The sequence below is a fragment of the Hemitrygon akajei genome, chromosome 13 (assembly GCF_048418815.1).
Source record: "Hemitrygon akajei chromosome 13, sHemAka1.3, whole genome shotgun sequence".
Lineage (NCBI taxonomy): Eukaryota > Metazoa > Chordata > Chondrichthyes > Myliobatiformes > Dasyatidae > Hemitrygon > Hemitrygon akajei.
In genome coordinates, this window is record NC_133136.1 from 13689110 (window position 1) to 13709910 (window position 20801).

Genomic DNA, 20801 nt, shown 5'->3' on the forward strand with positions numbered 1-20801 from the left:
CTCCACCAATCTTCGTATCACCTGCAAACATGGCAACAAAGCCATCTATTCCATCATCTAAATCATTTATATACAGCATAAAAAGAAGTGGTCCCAACACCGACCCCTGCGGAATACTACTATTCACTGGCAGCCAACCAGACAAGGATCCTTTTATTCCCACTCACTACCTCCTACCAATCAGTCAATCCTCTAACCATGTTAGTAAATTTCCTGTAATACCATTGGCATTTAACTTGGTAAGCAGCCTCATGTGTGGCACCTTGTCAAAGGCCTTCTGAAAGTCCAAATATACAACATCCACTACATCCCCTTTATCTATCCTATGTGTAATTTCCTTAAAGAATTCCAACAGGTTTGTCAGGCAAGATTTTCCCTGAAGGAAACCATGCTGACCTTGTCCTTTATTTGTCCTGTGTCTCCAAGTACTCCATAGTTTCATCCTTAACAATTGACTCCAACATCTTCCCAACCATTGATGTCAGACTAACTGGTCTTTCTGCTTTCTGCTGCCTTCCTCCTTTCTTAAAGAGTGGAGTGACATTTGCAGTTTTCCAGTCCTCTGGAACCATGCCAAAGTCCAACAATTTTTGAAAGATCATTCCTAATGCCACCACAATCTCTAACACTACCTCTTTCAGAACCATGAGGTGCAGTTCATCTGGTCCAGGTGACTTATGTACCTTTAGGTCTTTCAGCTTTTTGAGCATCTTCTCCCTTGACATAGTAACTGCACCCACTTCCCTTCCTTCACACATTACATCTGGCATACTGCTAGTCTCTTCCACAGTGAAGACTGATGCAAAATACTCATTTAGTTTATCGGCCATCTCCTTGTCCCCTTTTATTATTTCTCCAGCCTCATTTTCTAGTGGTCCTATATCCACTCTAATCTCTCTTATTTTTTACATACTTGAAACAGCTTTTACTATCCATTTTGATATTGTTTGCTAGCTTGCTTTCATATTTCATCTTTTCCCTTCTAATGATTCTTTTAGTTGCTCTCTGTAGGTTTTTAAAAGCTTCCCAATCCTCTATCTTCCTGTTACATTTTGCTTTGTTGTATGCCCTCTCTGTTGTTTTTACAATAGCTTTGACTTCCCTTGTCAGCTACAGTTGTACTATTTTGCCATTTGAGTGTTTCTTCATTTTTGGAATACATCTAGTCTGCACCTTCCTCATTTTTCCCGGAAACTCACACCATTGCTGCTCTGCTGTCATCCCTGCCAGCACCTCCTTCCAATTTACTTTGGTCATCTCCTCTCTCACACTCTGTAATTTCCATGACTCAGTGAAATACTGCTATGTCAGACTTCTTTCTCCCTATCAAATTTCAAAACGAATAATATTGTGCTCACAGGCTCCAAAGGGCACTTTTATCTTAAGCTTCCTAATCGCGTCCGGTTCATTACTTAACACCCAATCCAGTATCGCTGATCCCCAAGTAGGCTCAACAACAAACTGCTCTAAAAAGCCATCTCACAGGCATTCAACGAGCTCACTCTCTTGAAATCCATTGCCAACCTGATTTTCCCAATCGTCTTGCATGTTAAAATATCCCATGACTATCACAACATTGCCCTTTTGACATGCCTCTTCTATTTCCTGTTGTAATCTGTGGTCCACAGCTCAGCTACTCTTGGGAGGTCTGTATATAATTGCCATCAAGATCCTTTTACCCTTGTAGTTTCTTAACACAACCCACAAGGATTCAACATCTTCTGATCCTATATCATATCTTTCCCCTAGTTTGATGTCATTCTTTACCAGCAGAGCCACACCACCCTCTCTGCCTATCTTCCTATCCCTCCGATACAACGTATAACCTTGGACATTCAGCTCCCAACTACAACCATCCTTCAGCCACGATTCAGTGACGGCCACAAGATCATACCTGAAAATCTGTGATAGTGCAACAAGATCATCCACCCTATTTCTTATACTCAATGCAGTGAGATATAACACTTTGAGTACTGTATTTGCTCCCCTTTTTGATTCTGCATCCCAAACACACTGATACTCACCCTGCTGGCTGCAATTTTGTCCTATTATCCGCCTGCTCTTTGTGACAGTCTGACTGCACGCTATCTTTGCTTTTTTTTAACCACTCATTCTATCGTTCAATCCTGAGTCCCTTCACACCAGTTCCCTATCACTACCAGCTCCCTCTTTATCTTCTATACCATGGACCCATGTTCAGTGCCAGTTACCTTGGCTCTGTAGCATTCCCCTGGAAGGTCACCCCCCCCCACAAAGGTAACCAAAACGGTATAATCATTATTGAGGGGTGCTCTGCACTATCTGCCTATTCACGTTTCCATTTCTCCTGAGGGTCACCCTGCTACTCACTTCCTGCAACTTCGGGGTGACCAATTATCTCCTCACTCTCCCGTACAGGCCGAAGGTCATCCATCTCCTGCCCCACATCCCTGACACGGTCTCCAAGAAGCTGCAGCTGGATGCACTTCATGCAGATGTAGTTCCCTAGGAGACTCTGGGTCTCTCAGGATTCCAACATCTGGCATGAAGAACACACAACGGCAATTTTCTACACGAGGTACAGCAAGAGGGAGAGAACAGGGGACACCTCTTCTGAGCCGAAGCCTCCCTGGAGCCAAAACCTGACACTCCTAATCTCACCAACATTACTCCCAATATTGACCACTCCACTTGTCCCTTCTGTACTTTTATTTAATTCACTGTGCTTTGCTCCCGCTGCTGATTGGGCCTCCGGAATGTTCGAATGCTTGCTAAGCTCTCCTTTTGAACAAATGTCATCGACCTGCGTGAAACCTCCTTGCTGTGCTCTGCTTCTGCCTCCGGAATACAGATCACAAACAACAGGGCTAATCCTTGTGGCACACAAGCCTCCAATCAGTGCGGCAACCCTCTACTACCACTCTCTGGCTTCTCCCACAAAGCCAATGTCTAATCCAATTTACTACTTCATCCTGAATGCCAAGCGACTGAATCTTCTTAATCAACCTCCCAGGAAATAGATAGATAGATAGATAGATAGATAGATACTTTATTCATCCCCATGGGGAAATTCAACTTTTTTTTCCAATGTCCCATACACTTGTTGTAGCAAAACTAATTACATACAATACTTAACTCAGTAAAAAAATATGATATGCATCTAAATCACTATCTCAAGAAGCATTAATAATAGCTTTTAAAAAGTTCTTAAGTCCTGGCGGTAGAATTGTAAAGCCTAATGGCATTGGGGAGTATTGACCTCTTCATCCTGTCTGAGGAGCATTGCATCGATAGTAACCTGTCGCTGAAACTGCTTCTCTGTCTCTGGATGGTGCTATGTAGAGGATGTTCAGAGTTATCCATAATTGACCGTAGCCTACTCAGCGCCCTTCGCTCAGCTACCGATGTTAAACTCTCCAGTACTTTGCCCACGACAGAGCCCGCCTTCCTTACCAGCTTATTAAGACGTGAGGCGTCCCTCTTCTTAATGCTTCCTCCCCAACACGCCACCACAAAGAAGAGGGCGCTCTCCACAACTGACCTGTAGAACATCTTCAGCATCTCACTACAGACATTGAATGACGCCAACCTTCTTAGGAAGTACAGTCGACTCTGTGCCTTCCTGCACAAGGCATCTGTGTTGGCAGTCCAGTCTAGCTTCTCGTCTAACTGTACTCCCAGATACTTGTAGGTCTTAACCTGCTCCACACATTCTCCATTAATGATCACTGGCTCCATATGAGGCCTAGATCTCCTAAAGTCCACCACCATCTCCTTGGTCTTGGTGATATTGAGACGCAGGTAGTTTGAGTTGCACCATATCACAAAGTCCTGTATCAGTTTCCTATACTCCTCCTCCTGTCCATTCCTGACACACCCCACTATGGCCGTGTCATCAGCGAACTTCTGCACATGGCAGGACTCCGAGTTATATTGGAAGTCTGATGTGTACAGGGTGAACAGGACCGGAGAGAGTACGGTTCCCTGCGGCGCCCCTGTGCTGCTGACCATCGTGTCAAACACCTTGTCAAAGGCCTTGCTAAAGTCCATATAGACAACATCCACTTAATTTCCTTCAACACACACAAAATGCTAGTGGAACACAGCAGGCCAGGCAGCATCTATAGGGAGAAGCACTGTCGACGTTTCGGGCCGAAACCCTTCATCAGGAGTGAAGTTGTTTGAATTTCCAGCATCTGCAGATTCACTCGTGTTGCCACTTAATTTCCTTCCTTAATTATTCTGGTAACCTTTTCGAAAAATTCTGTAAGATTTGTTAGACAAGACCCACTGTGCACAAAGCCATGTTGACTAACCTAATCAAACCCTGTTCATCCAAATGTCCTGTTAGACCAAATCCAAATATGTGGTCCCTTGGAATACCTTCCAATAACTTTCCAACTATGATATCAGGCTCACTAGCCGATTATTTCCCAGCTTATTCTTACAGCCTTTCTTAAACAATGGAGCAACTTTAGCTATCCTCCAATCTTCCAGCACCTCACTTGTGGCTAAGGACATTTTACATACTTTTGTTAGGGCCCTGCAGTTTCTGCACTGGCTTCACACAACGTCTGAGGGATACCTTCTCAAGCCCTGGGGATTTATCCTCTTTAATTTGCCTCAAAATAGCGAGTACCTCCTCTTCTGTAAACCATGCCCTCAGTACCACTTTGCCTCACTTCTATAGACTCTATGTCCATCTCCTGAGCAATACAGGTGCAAACAATCTATTTAAGATCACCCTCATCTCTCTCAGCTCCATACATAGATGACCACATTGACCTTCAAGAGGATGAATTTTGTCCCCTGCTATCTTTTTCCTCTTAATATATCTGTAGAAGCCCTTAGGATTCTCCTTCACGTATCTTCATTCCTATTTTAGCCCTCTCGATTTCCTTCTTACACTGGGCATTCCTTACACTCCTCGTGCCTTCCTGCCCACACCTTCTATGCACTTCCTTCTTCTTCTTCTTAACCAGGGTCCCTAAACCTGTTGTCCTTGCCTTTTATTCTGACAGGAACATATACTCTCAAAATTTCACTTTTGATGGCCTCCCACTCACCATGCATCCCTTTGCTGGAAAACAACCTGTCCCATCCATCATTTTCTAACCGTGATTAAGATTTCTCTTCCATCCTTTCAGGGAATGAGTTCCTGGCATCTGTCACCTCCGGTGTAAGATCATTATTTCACTTGTATCTCTTCGACCAATTGCTTTTAATCAATGACCCCTGTTATTTCACTTCTTGGATAAGAGAAATGGATCCTTCTTATTTATTCAGTCTTCATTCTTTGATTTATCCAGGCAGTCTTCAATATGCCACAGTGCAGATGTACCGCGGAGAGCATTCTAACCGGTTGTACTGCCGCCTGGTCTGGAGGTGCGCCGCCGCTGCACAGGATCGGAAAAAGCTGCAGACATTTGTAAGCTCAGCCAGCTCCATGGGCACTTGCCTCCCAAGCATCCAGGACACCTTCAAAAGACAATGTCTCAAAAAGGTGGCATCCATCATTAAGGACCACATCACCCAGGACGTGCCCTCTTCTCATCGCTACCCTCAGGGAGGAGGTACAGGAGCCCAAAGATACACATTCAATGATTCAGGAACAGTTTCTTCCCCTCTGCCATCAGATTTCTGAATGGACATTGAACCCGTGAACATTTCCTCCTACTTATCCCTCTTTTTGTTGCATGACTTGTTTATTTTTTATTATTGTAATTTTAATTATTTTTATTATTATTTTATTTGTTGTATTATTATATTTTTAATTCTTTTATTGTGGTTGTAATTTTATTATTGTAATTTATAGTTTGAATCATTATGCTTTGCAGTGCTAGCACAACCTAACACATCTCTCGACATATGCCAGTGATGTTAAACCTGCCCACACTATATGGCATATCAAACTCACCCGCAGAAAGAGAGCTTTTTTGAAGGACTGTGTACGGTGAACAGAATGCTGAATAAGGAGGGTGGGAGGTCATTTGCTCCCAGTGAGGAAAATGATTGAATGCATTTACACACACAGAAAACTCAGCAAGTCAGACGGCATCTACGGGGGGGGGAATAGATGTGTTTATGAATACCACTTGCATTGGTGTAAAGAGGCATACAGCTTCTTGTGTTTGCTAGTCATAGCATGCACGATAGTAAAGTTTATTCTTCACTTTTTGCATCATATTTGTTTACTAACATTAGTGAATGGAGAATGACATCACAATCTTGCAGATGCAGAGACGGAATTTCAATCTCATTGTTTTTGCCTGACGCTAGTCTCAAATATATGTTATGGATAACAGGGGAGAAAAGTTGGACAACTGCCTATTCAATAATTTAAAAGCATTTTTTGTTTCGTACCTGATTGCTCTAGAACTGTCAGTAAATGTAATTCATTATTCCAAGCTGTGAAACTTCAGCAGGAATCCACGGAGTACGCCAACACGTGGTATCCCCATGGCAGTGATGATGCCCACTAGGTGGCAGCAACGATTCAATATTTAAACAAACTGCTCTGACGTTTCTCGACTTTTGAAAAACAATAATTTGGCTTAGCGTCTTAATGAAAAAACGCAGATTTTTTTTGGTTGTATATTTTATCTAATTTATCCATCCACTGTCTATTAATAACCACAGGGTTATTATTCATAGGATTTTTTTATCAAGTTCAGTTCCTCAAATCAAAACTACAGCTCATAAAGGAAATGTTATCACAAAATATGACAAATCACTTAATCAGATGTATTTATGGAGTCACAGATCTATTTCTCTATGAAATCACACACACAGTCACATATCTGAATTTATGAATCATTTAAGCAACATGCAACATGCTGTGGTCTTGCTGCTGCCATCATGAAGGAGGTACAGGACTTTGGTCCCACACCACAAGGTTCAGGAACAGTTATTACCCTCCAGCCATCGGGTTGGGTAATTTCACTCACCCCAAATACAAACTGATTCCACAACTGATGGACTCACTTTCAAGGAGTTCTTTAGCTAGAGAGTGGTGAATCTGTGGAATTTGTTGCCACAGATGGCTGTGGAGGTCAAGTCATTGGGTATATTTAAGGCAGAGGTTGATAGATTTTTGATTAGTCAGAGCATGAAAGGATGCAAGGAGAAAGCAAGAAATTGGGGCTGAGAAGGAAATGGGTCATCCATGATGAAATGGTGGAGCAGACTCGATGGGCCAAATGGCCAAATCCTGTTCCTATATCTTATGATCTTATGGCACTACAACTCAGGTTCTCTGTATGTTATTTATTTAATTTTAGATTTGTGCAGTTTGTCTCCTTCTGCACATTGGATGTTTGCCAATTTTTGTGTGTAATTTTCCATTTTTCATTGATTCTATTCTATTTCTCTGTATTTATTGCGTGCACCTGCAGGAAAATGAATCTCAAGGTAGCATATGTTGACAAATTTACTTTGAACTTTAAGCATTCCTGATTTAAATCTTTTCTGATGTTTTTGCCTTCTTTTAGTACTTGTAAAACAGATTCTTAAGTGCAAAAGAAGAATGCTTGAATAAGAAAAAATTCTGATTTAATAAAATTATGGCAAAGTGCAGACTTATAAAATTGGTGATCAATGCAATGCAAGACATGCTCAGGAAAAGAGCTTTGCCACTTGTGTTGTGTTTTTAATATATCAGGAGTATTTATTTGTTTATTGCTATTTAGTGAGATACAGTGCAGAATGGGGTTTTCCTGCTCTTTGAGCCACAGCACCCAGCAGCCCCCTACTTACCCCCAGCCTAATCACAGGGCAATTTACAATGACTGATTAACCATCTAACTGGTACGTCTTTGGACTGTGGGAGGAAACCAGAGCACCCGGAGAAAACCCGCACACTCACGCGGAGAATGGACAGAGGACGTCAGAATTGAACTCCAACACTCCAAGGTACAATAGCATCTCACTAAACACTACCCTTCTGTGGCATCCACTAATCTGAGTAATATTGTAAACATATTGTTTGATTAAGTATTTTTGTTGTTTAAATCATCCATTACGGTTATATATACCAAGTATGTGTATGGCGTATGTCACCACACCACCATGTGATACCCACGCACCCAGCTAAAGTAAACTACAAAAGCACACAAGGTATCTCCCGGCTCACTCACTTTCCTTTCAATTAGTTTTTAGGTTTTGGAGTTACAAAACATAACAGATTGTTCTTTTAGTGAACTTCATTGTCAAAGAACATCGAAACAACGAGAGAGCATTAAGCCCCAGGAATCTGTTATATCCCTTCATGGAAGTTGGAAGGGCAGATTACACCTGATCCCCGTGGCCACACAGGTTCCCAAAGGCATAGGGCGAGGGTTAGTGAGTTTGGGTATGTTATGTTGGCTCTGGAGGCGTGTTGACACTTGCAGACTGTCCAGCACAATCCTCACTGCTGATGAAAATGAGGCATTTCACTGTATGTTTTAATGTACGTGTGACAAGTAAAGCCAGCCTGTCTTTATTTTTCACAAACTACCTAAGCTGACTATCAACGCACAGATATTTATTAAACTTTGTATGGTCCTACTGGAAAATACTTTCCAACATCCGCTGATGTCTCTGATGAAAATCCGGTGATCTGCTGATAATTGAAAATGTCTCTAGCTGTCCACTCTGTCGCTGCCTCTTATCATATTGTCAACCCCTATCAAGTCTCTTCTCATCCTCCTTCACTTCAGAGAAGACCCTGGCTTGCTCTACCAATCCTCATAAAGCACGCTCTCTAATCCAGGCAATATCCTCTAAAACCTTCTGCAAGATCAATTTAGCCGTTCCCTCCCATTTAGTTCTCCATTTTTCTTTCATCCATGTGCCCATCTACAAATCTCTTAAATGTCCCTTACGTATCTGCCTCTAGCACCTCACCTTGCAGTGCTTTCCACACATCCAGCACAGAATAAAACACATACCTCTAACATTCCCCTTACACCTCACCTTAAAATCATGCCCCTTCCTATTAGCCATTTCCACCCTGGGAAAAAGTATCTGGCTGTCCATTCTATCTATGCCTCTTCTCATTGTACACCTCTACCAAGTCACCTCTCACTCTTCCTTTGCTCCATAGAGAAAAGCCTTCGCTCGCTCAACATACCCTCAAAAGACGTGCTCTCTAACCCGGCAGCATCCTAGTAAACTTCTCGTCATATTGTGGATAAGGTTGTTTGCAGATCATCCTCATCACATTAGCTGCCCACCATCTATTGTGAATGTGAGGGGTGAGCTTTTTTACTCAGAGGGTCGTGGATGCCTGGAATGTGCTCCCTGGTGTGGTGGTAGAGGCAAATACAATGGAGACTTTTAAGAGACATTCAGATGGACACATGGGAGAAGATGGAGGGAATATTGACACGGTGTAGGTTAGAGGGATTAATGTTTGAGTGCTTTTGATTTGCTTTTTAGCTGGTTTGGCACAACATTGTGGGCTGAATGGCCTGTTCCTGTGCTGTACTCTTCCATGGTCTATATTCCGTGAATGCCTGCAAAGAAATGAATCCCACGGCAGTCTTTGGTGATACAGATAGTAGTTGGATAATAAATTTACTTTGAACTTTGAACTCTTCCCATCATTCCTGATCTGATATGGCAGGACTGCGGTGAGTTGATCCCCTTGCTGGTTATCACCCAGCAATAACATCCTGCTTCTGCTGTTTACAATGAGTGAAGAATAGTGACATATGCCCAAGTCAGGATGACGTGTGACTTATCGAGGTATTGGAGTGATTTTTTTTTCATTCATTATGGTGTTGTTGTTCTATTTCTCTGTGCTAGGAATAAAAATAGACTGTCATCGTGTGGCACAGAGTCATCCACCATCAACTAATTTCTGCGTCATATAATCTCTCACTAAAGTAAGAGTTCTCCATGGAGCTCTGAAGTCGTCTTGAATCTCGACTCTCTCATTGTCGTGAAGAATATTACCCTGTAAATCGCTGAAGTGTATATAGCTCTCGTTAGGTGATGCAGACTCCTGAAGAAACTGCAAACCACAATCACTTATTTTGTCCAGACATCATTGGGCCACTGGTAATGAAAATGTTAAGTTAACCATAAGAGGCACAGCTTCACAGATAAGGACACATTTCTTCAGTGATTAACTCGCTGACATCTTTTAATGGAAAATTTGAAAATTTGTTCCTTGTTTCACTTCCGATTTTGCAGCAAAGTACAAAGTTGTATATCCACAAAGGAGCACTGTACAGGTGTAAAAGGTGATAGGAAATTACTTTATTTAGAGTATATAAAGAATAAAATACAGAAAATATAGAAGGAAATAAAAATGGTTAATAAAGTAGTATGAGATTCAAATAATGCTTGTCAACCAGTCACTAAGATCTCTCTCTCTTTCTCACTCTCTCTCCCTCTAGTCCCTCTCCCCTGCTTTCCCTTTATATCTCAAAGTCCTTGTCTCGATCTCCAACTCTTTGCACTAGTTGTGACCAAGCCTAAGAGAAGATCCCCACTTACATGGAAAAAATGTCGCTTTTTATACCCTTCAAGATCCCTTTAAAATTTTAACCAAACTTTTACCCCAGTACTTTTCCATCCTTAGTGGTACCAGCCTGCACCTTCTTATCTTTTGGAGCCTTCGGCCTAGACACATAACTTAGAAACAGGCAATGGGCTTGAAAGAAGAAAAGCATTCTTCACCACTATTGAATCTGAAGGATGTGCATTCATGTACATTTCCAGCTTGTGATCACATTTCAAGCTGACACCATTTTGTCTTACAAAATTCCATTTTGTGTAACACATTTTAGAATTTACCAAGAATGAATTTAACTCTTTCCTTAAAGTCTTTTAAAAATGTAACCCAATTTTTGTATTTCTGAACATCAATTAGCTCAGAGTTTGCCTCACAGACAATAATAAACTGTTTTTTGGCTTTTGAATAATAGCCTGGCAAAAACAAAGTACAAGAAAATTTTATTATCAGACTACATACATGTCATCACATACAACCCTAAGATCCATTTTCCTGCAGGCATACTCAGCTCATCCATAGAATAGTAACTGTAACAGGATCATTGAAAGATCAAGTAGAGTGCAAAAGACAAAAAACCGCAAATGAAGATGTAAATAAATAGTAATAAATAATGAGGACATGAAATAATGAGATAAAGAGTGGGAGCATCTCGATGGATGGGCAAGTGAGTGTCATTATCCCCTTTTGTTCAAGAGCCTGATGGTTGTGAGATAGCAACTGTTCTTGAACCTGGTTATGTGAGTCCTTAGACCACAGACCATAAGATATAGGAGCAGAATTAGACCATTTGGCCCATTGAGTCTGCTCCACTCCCCATTTTGTCATGGCTGATCCAATTGTTACGAATGAAGGGAGCAAAGTCGCCCCCCCCCCTTTTGAGAATCGCAAAATCGCTATTATTTCGGGTCTGATACCCAGGAAATGAGAGAGAGAGAGACGCAGGATCACAGCAAAAGCAGTTGTTATAGACAACGCAGAATACACAACAAGGTGGAATGTCTCCTAACAAAAGCAGAACGGAACCACTGATTTCTGCTATTGTCTCTTGGAGACGGAATTGTGTATTGAGTACTGTACTATTCATTGAAACCCCTCAGGGTACAACCAGAGTGGTCTGGTTGAGGGATTGCATCATCCCAACCTGATTGACATCTGAGACCCCATGAGTGAGGATAAAAGTCGGGTCTGGGGAACACCCCTCAGACGCACCAGGAGAAACGCTAGAAATCCAGTGACAGCGTTTAATAGCGACAGCCGGTGAGAGCTCGTGTGTGTCCTCCCTTGCCTGGGTGGCAGGCTCATCACGGAAGAACGGTTTAGCTAAAGGAGAGGTCATACTTGAACGGCCACACCAACGAGACACCAACGGATCGAAATCATAAAAGAAGGTTGGCAAAAACAATAGCGGTAACTGTTCCCATTCTTCTATCTCTCTCTCTCTCTCTCTCCAACAATTGCAACACAGTGACAAACAAACCCTGGAGCCTGTGTGAACTGAAACAAACTTTAGATTTCCATCGGACAATTCATTATCCCCTAGACAACAATAGAGCTTATTTCTTATTGATTATTATTATACCCGCACTTTTAGGTTTAGTATTGATGACGTATATTATCTGTATATTTGCATTGATATTATTTTTGTGTATTTTTACTAATAAGTACTGTTAAAAATAGTATCATCAGACTCCAACGGACGCCTCTATCTTTGCTGGTAAGTGACCCAGTTATGGGGTTCTTAACACAATTTTCCTCTCAGCCCCAATCTCCTGCCTTCTCCCCATATCCCATGCCCTGACCAATCAAGAATCTGTCAACCTCTGCCTTAAACCTACATAGACACTTTGCACCCACAGCTGCCAGTGGCAAAGAATTCTATAGATACACCACTCTCTGACTAAAGAAATTCCTCATCTCCATTCTAAAAGGATGACCCTCTATTCTGAGTCTGTGTCCTCTGGTCTTAGACTCTCCCACCATAGGAAACATCCTCTCCACATGCACTCTATCAAGGCCTTTCACCATTTGGTAGGTTTCTATGAGGTCACCCCTCATTCTTCTGGATTCTAGTGAATACTAGGCCCAGAGCCATCAGACGCTCTTCATATGACAAGCCATTCAATCCTGGAATCATTTTCGTGAACCTCCTTTGAACCCTCTCCAGTTTCAGCACATCCTTTCTAAGTTAAGGGGCCCAAACTTACTCGCAATACTCCAAGTGAGACCTTACCAGAGCTTTATAAACTCTCAACATTACATCCTTGCTCTTATAATCTAGTCCTCTTGAAATGAATGATAGCATTGTGTTTGCATTCCACACCACAGATTCAACCTACAAATCCTGCACAAGGACTCCCAAATACCAGTGCATCTCAGTTTTTTGTATTTTCCCTCCAATTAGAAAATATCCAACCCTTTCATTTATTCTACTGAAGTACATGACTTTGCAGCTGCTGACACAGTATTCCATCTGCCTTTTTTCTGCCCATTCTGCTACTCTGTCTGTCCTTCTGTAGCCTCTCTACTTCCTCAAAACTACCAGCCCCTCCACCTATCTTCATATCATCTGAAAACTTTGCATCAAAGCCACCAATTTCATCATCTAAGTCATTAATATATAATGTAAAAAGAATCCGTCCCCATACAAACCCCTGTGGAACACCACTAGTCACCGGCAGACAAACATAAAAGGCTCCCTTTATTCCCACTCTTTGCCTCCTGCCAATCAGCCACTCCATGCTAGAATCCTTTCTGTAATACCATGAGCTCGTAGCTTGTTAAGCAGCCTCACATGCGGCACCTTGCCAAAGGCCTTCTGAAAATCCGAGTACACAACATCAACCAATTCTCCATGCTAACTAGGGCCTGTTTTATCATGTACCTCCAAGACACCTAGACCTCATCCTTAGTAATCAACTCCAATATCTTCCAACCACTGACATCAGATTCACTGGCCTATAGTTTCCTTTCTTCTGCCTCTTACCCTTCTTGGAGTGACATTTACAATTATCCAGCCTTCTGAAACCATTCCAGAATCTAGTGATTCTTGAAAGATCATTACTAATTCCTCCATGATCTCTCCAGCCACCTCCTTCAGAACTTGGGATGTACACCATCTGGTCTGGGTGACTTATCTACCTTCAGACCTTTCAGTCTCCTAAGAACCATCTCTCTAGTTATGGTAACTTCACACGCATCATGACCCCTGACACCTGGAACTTCCAGCATTCTGCTAGTGTCTTCCACAGTGAAGACTATTGCAAAATGTTTATTCAGTCTAGGACCAGAGGGCACCAGAATAGAAGGATGTCCCTTCTAAGTTGAAGAGGAAGTTCTTTAGCCAGGGGGTGATATACTTGTGGAATTTATTGTTTATGGATATTAAGGCATTGGTTATATTTAAAACGGAGGTTGATAGTTTCTTGATTAGTAAGGCTGTGAAAGGATAAGGGAAGAAGGCAGGAGAGTGGCGTTGAGAGGGGAAAATAAATCAGCCATGTGGGGTAGACTGGATGGCCTGTATGGCCCAGTTATGGTCTTGTTTAACGAATGATGCAAATCCCCAATGAAACTGTGCTGGGGTGCCTGGACGTAGGAATGTAAGCTTTAAAAATCAAGGCTTGCTGAAAATTGCCCTGGCTGACTTGCTCAGCTTGCAGAAGTGCAAAATACTATTGCTCCATGTCATGGCTTTTGACATTAAGGGTATATTTGATGTTTTTAAGATGGATTATGACATCTCAGCTTTATTGCGCATGCGTACGTGCAACATCGTTCTGGTTTTCATCAATGATGTCAATATTAAAGATTTAAAAATTAGTTCAGCTTTCTTTGTCACATGTAAGCAAAACATTGAAACATATTGCAAACTGCATCGTTTTGCGTCTATGAACAACGCAGTCCGAGGATTGTGCTGGGGTCATCCTGTAAGTGTCACCATGCTTCCAGAACCAACATAGCATGCCCACAATTTCCTAACCCTAATCATGTGGGAGGAAACCAGAGCATCTGGGGGGAAACCATGCACATCTACAGATGTACCATGGACAGCATTCTAATATCGCCATCTGGTCTGCGGGGTGTGGGGTGCTACTGCACAGGAGTGAAATAAGCTGCAGACAGTTGTAAAATCAGTCGTTTCCATCATGGGCACTAGCCTCCATTGTATTCAGGACATCTTCAAGGAGCGATGCCTCAAAAAGGTGACGTCCATCATTAAGGATTCCCATCACCCAGGTCATGCCCTGTTCTCATTGCTACCATCAGGAAGGAGGGACAGGAGCCTGAAGACACACATTCAATGATTCAGGAATAGCTTCTTCTCCTCTGTCATCTCATTTCTGAATTGTCATTGAACCCACGAACACTACCTCACTACTTTTTTATTTCTATTTTTGCACTACTTTTTTATTTTAACTATTTATACACACACACATATATTATGTTATTCACAATTATTATGTAATTCAAAGTTTTTCCTCTATTATTATGTATTGTATTGTACTGCTGCTGCAAAGTCAACATATTTTGTGAGAAATGCCTGTGATATTAAGCCTGATTCTGATTCTGATTCAGTCACAGGCGGAATGTACAAGCTCCTTAGAGACAGTGGCAGGAATCGAACCCCAGACAGTGATCTCGTAAGGAGATTGCACTATCTGCTATGCTACCATGTCACCAGTTAATTCTAACTCTTTACCATGCGGTGTATCTGAATTCTTTGGTCTGTTTGGCTGGTCAATCTGTTTGGGTGTGACAAATCTCCTGCACTCTGCATCAGATGGAATGTCACATCAGAGGCTTTCCACCTCCTTTATCTACACGAGATCTGTGGCATCCATGAAGAATGAAGCCATCTGGCAGGGTGAGCAGCTAATCAACCTGAAGAATTCTTTGAAGAAATACACAGACCACGTGCTAAGGAGTGAAATGAAAAACCACAGACCCCACCAATCCTCTATGGTCATCCTGCTTTCAAGTTAATGTTGAACTCTGCCCTCTCCCTGTTGATAGTCAACTTCAGGCCAATTTATTTTACATCAAGCACCAATACTGGAGGTGGGAGAGATAGGGATGTTAAGTGTCCAAGATTAAAAAAGAATACCATAAAACCTTCAGACATTGGAGCAGTCTTGGGCCATTCAGCCCACTGAGCCTGCTCTGCCATTTCATCATGGCTGATCCATTTCCATCTCAGCCCCATTCTCCTGCCTTCTCCCTGTAACTTTAACACACTTATAAGCAAGAACCTGCTCTGCTTTAAATACGCTCAGTGACTGGGCCTCAACAGCTACCTGTGGTAACAAATTCTACAGATTCACCACCCTCTAGCGCAAGAAATTCCTCCGCATCTCCATTCAAAATGGATGTCTCTCTATTCTGAGACTGGTTCCTCTGGTCTAAGACTCCCCCACTATAGGAAACGTCCTCTCCACATCCACTCTATTTAGGCCTTTCAAATTCAATAAGTTTCAATGAGATCCCCCCTCATTCTTTTAAATTCCAGCAAGTTCAGTCCCAGAGCCATCAAACATTCCTCATATGATAAAACTTTCAATCCCAGAAAATTTGCATGAACTTCCCTTGAACCCTCTCCAATGTCAACAGATCCTTTTTTAGATAAGGGGCCCAAAACCACTCACAGTACTCCAAGTGAAGCCTCAGTATCACACTCTGTGTTTATACCAATGCAAATGCCATGAATCATAATAACTGCTTTCAATAATTTTATTACATGATGTTGTGGTCCAAAAGCAAAACCTAGAGGTTATTAATACCACTTCTGACGCACATTTATTGAATATATTCTTTAATTATATTTTTTTGAAAATTGTCCTTTATACAATTGATTATTATGTCACATGGAATACAGCTCACGCCACCAGGTTATGGTACAGTTACTACCCATCAATCATCAGGCTCTTGAACTAGAGGGGATAACTTCACTCATCTTCACTTGTTCCATCATTGAACTGTTCCCAAAATCTATGGGCTCACTTTCAAAGTCTCTTCGTCTCTTGTTCTCGATATTTATTTCACAAGAACAGAGGGCAGAGCCTCAGAATAGGGGGTGTTCCATTTTAAAACAGAGATGAAGAGGAATTTCTTTAGCCAGAGGGTGGTGAATCTGTGGAATTTATTGCCACAGGTGGCTGTGGAGGGCAAGTGATTGGGTGTCTTTAAGCATGAGGTTGATAGGTTCTTGATTAGTCAGGGTGTGAAAGGTTACAAGAAGAAGGCAGGAAAATGGGATTGAGAGGGAAATGGATCAGCCATGATCTAACTGGAAGACCACAATCTGTGCGGATTGGTGATATCTCCTCCTTGCTGACGATCTACACTGGCGTACCTCAGGGGTGTGTGTGCTTAGCCCACTGCTCTACTCTCTGTATACCCATGACTGTGTGGCTAGGCATAGCTCAAATACCATCTATAAATTTGTTAACGATACAACCATTGTTGGTAGAATCTCAGGTGGTGATGAGAGGGCGTACAGGAGTGAGATATGCCAACTAGTGGAGTGGTGCCGCAGTAACAATCTTGCACTCAACATCAGTTAGACGAAAGAGCTGATTGTGGACTTCAGGAAGGGTAAGACAAAGGAGCACATCCCAATCCTCATAGAGGGATCAGAAGTGGAGAGAGTGAGCAGTTTCAAGTTCCTGGGTGTTAAAATCTCTGAGGATCTAACCTGGTCCCAACTTATTGATGCAGTTCTAAAGAAGGCAAGACAGCGGCTATACTTCATTAGGAGTTTGAAGAGATTTGGTATGTCAACAAATACATTCAAAAACTTCTATAGATGTACCATGGAGAGCATTCTGACAGGCTGCATCACTGTCTGGTATGGGTGTGGGGTGCTACTGCACTGGACCAACAGAAGGGTTATCCATCTTGGGTACTAGCCTACAAATTACCCAGGACACCTTCAAGGAGCGGTGTCTCCGAAAGGCAGCATCCATTATTAAGGACCCCCATCACCCAGGGCATGCCCTTTTCTCACTGTTACCATCAGGTAGAAAATACAGAAGCCTGAAGGCACACACTCAGCGATTCAGGAACAGCTTCTTCCCATCTGCCATCCAATTCCTAAATGGACATTGAACCCGTGAACAATACCTTACTTTTTTAATATACTATTATTTCTGTTTTTTGCATGATTTTAATCTATTCAGTATACGTATACAGTAAATTGGTTTATTTATTTATTTATTATTATTATTGTTTTCTTCTTCTTCTTCTATATTATGTATTGCATTGAACTGTTGCTGCTAGGTTAACAAATTTCACGACACATGCCAGTGATAATGAACTTGATTCTGATTCTGAAATGGCGGAGCAGACTTGATGGGCCAAGTGGCCTAGTTATGCTCCTCTGTCTTATGGTTTTATGGTTTTATTTATTTATTGCTATTATTTCTTTTTTCTTTGTATTTGCACAGCTGTCTTTTGCACGCTGGTTGTTTCTCTGTCCTTTTGGTGCAGTCTTTCATTGATTCTATTATTGCTCTTAGATTTGCTTAGTATTCACAGAAGAAAATGCATCTCAGGGTTGTATTTGGAGCTCCTTTCCGGAGAACGCGCTAAGACGGTAGCGCGATATTAATACGCAGCAGCCTCTCCGGACTCTGGTTTGGGGATTGCCAAGCGTTATGTGTATTTTCTGGTGTAGTCTGTTTTGTCATGTGCTTTGTTGATATCATTCTGGAGGAACGTTGTCTCATTTTTTAACTGCATTGCATTTGTGGTTTCTAAATGACAATAATCTGAATCTGAATCTGAGTATATATGTACTTCCATAATAACTTACTCAGACATTTTGCACTTTGAACTGAAATATGCCTAGACTGTTGCCTGCTTATCTACACTTCATTAGGTACCTCCTATACCCAGTAAAATGCCCACTGAGTATATGTCTGTATGTCTGTTGTCTTCTGCTTGTGTAGCCCATCTACTGGGTGAGACGGGGGCGGGGGGGGGTGGGAGATGAAATAAGAAATTGGGAGGTGGTGCTGGGAGAGATGAGGGTTGAAGAAGAAGGATTCTCTTAGGAGTGGGATTTCACAGGATCATGCAGGCCTGCAAGCCTGGTCTCTGTCACTGGAAAGTTCGGAACGAGGGATCACAGCTTAATCATAAGGGATGTACAGTACTGTCCAAAAGTCTTAGGCACATACATATATACTGCAGCTAGAGTGCCTAAGACTTTTACACAGTACTGTAGTAATTTCATGTATTGCACTGTACTGCTGCTGCAAAAAAGTACAAATTGCATGACATATGTGAGTGATGTTAAACCAGGTCTCTATTGTGGACTAAGAGTGGGAAGGGGCAGGGAGAGGGGAATCATGGTTGTGAAAAGAAGAAGGGAGGGGGAGGGAGTGCGAAGCAACAAACAGACATTCTGTATTGATCAATAAACCAATTGTCTGGAATCAAATGACCTTGCCTGGTGTCTCAGGGCTGGGTGTGTCTGCACCTGTGCCACTCCATGCCCCTGGCATTCCTTCTCTGCCACATATCCCACACCCCTCCCGTGGCGCTCCACCCTCACCATTCCCAATATCCTTTCCTCCAGCCAGATTTACAAATTCGCTCTCTGCTCCATATCGGCAAATACACTACTGTGCAAAAAGTCTTAGGCATCCTAGCACTATATACTCTATCTGTGTCCAATACATTTTCACAGAACTGTAGAACATTTAGAATTATATAGTACAGAAAGTGGCCCTTTAGCCTAACTCATCTATGTCAACTAAAACGCCTATCTACACTAATCCCATTTGCCTGTGTTTGGCCCATAACCCTCTCAATCTAATTATACTCATGTACACGTTTGAATATCTTTGAAATATAATACTTGTTTTAGTCTCTGCCACCCTCTCTGGCAGGATGTTTCTTATACTCATCACCCTCTGTGTGAAGAAGCTGTCCCTCCGATCCTCTTTTAATCACTTCCCTTTCACCTCTAACCTGCACCCTCTACATCGTCTCTAGGATAAAGATCATGACTGCCTACCCTGACTGTTGCCCTCATGAGTTTGCAAACCTCTGGAAGGTCTCTCCCTCAACCTTCTCTGTTCCAAGTAAACAGTCACAATTTCTCTTTGTAACCTAATTCTTACAGTCCAGGCAACGCTCCAGGAATCTTCTGTGTGTCCTCTTTAGCTTAATGCCATCCTTCCAATAGCATGGTGATGGAAAGGCAGATGATACTCCAATTACAGCCTAACCATGTACCGTTAGGGAACATCCCAATTCTTGTACTAGTTTAGACTAAGGTCAAGAAGAGGAATTAATTTATTTGGTAGTAAGTGGGACATATTGAGAGTTTTATCATTAAAGTAATGAACAGCATTACAGTTAAGGCATGTCCTGCAAAGAAAGCCCAGCAGTGTCTCTACTTTCTGCGAAGGCTGAGGGAAGTCCATCTCCCACCCCCCATCCTCATCACATTCTACAGGGGTTGTACTGACAGCATCCTGAGCAGCTGCATCACTGCCTGGTTCAGAAATTGCACCGTCTCGTATCGCAAGACCCTGCAGCGGATAGTGAGGTCAGCTGAGAAGATCATCGGGGTCTCTCTTCCCGCCATCACGGTCATTTACACTACACGCTGCATCTGCAAAGCAAACGGCATTATGAAGGACCCCACGCACCCCTCATACAAACTCTTCTCCCTCCTGCCGTCTGGGAAAAGGCTCCGAAGCATTCAGGCTCTCATGACCAGACTATGTAACAGTTTCTTCCCCCAAGCTATCAGACTCCTCAATACCCGAAGCCTGGACTGACACCTTACTGTCCTATTGTCCTGTTTATTATTTATTGTAATGCCTGTGCAGTCCTTTATGCAGTCCTGGGTAGGTCTGTAGTCTAGTGTAGTTGTTTTTTTTTACTCTCTGTGTTGTTTTTTACATAGTTCAGTCTAGTTTTTGTACTGTGTCATGTAACACCATAGTCCTGAAAAACGTTGTCTCATTTTTACTATGTACTGTACATAGCAATTATGGTCAAAATCACAATAAACGTGACTTGACTTGACTTGACTTGACTAATGATGGATGCTGCCTTTTTGAGGCATCGCTCCTTGATATCCTGGATGTTGGGGAGGCAGGTGCCCATGATGGAGCTGACTCGGCTTACAAATTTCTGCAGCTTACTTCAATCCTGAGCAATGCCCCTCCCCATACTGGACAGTGATGCAGACAGTTAGAATGCACCCCTGGTATATAGAAATTCAAGGAGTCAAATCTGCTCCTTATAAGGGGCATAAGTTTTGGGTGATTGGACGAAAGTATGGCAGTATGTCAGAGGTACG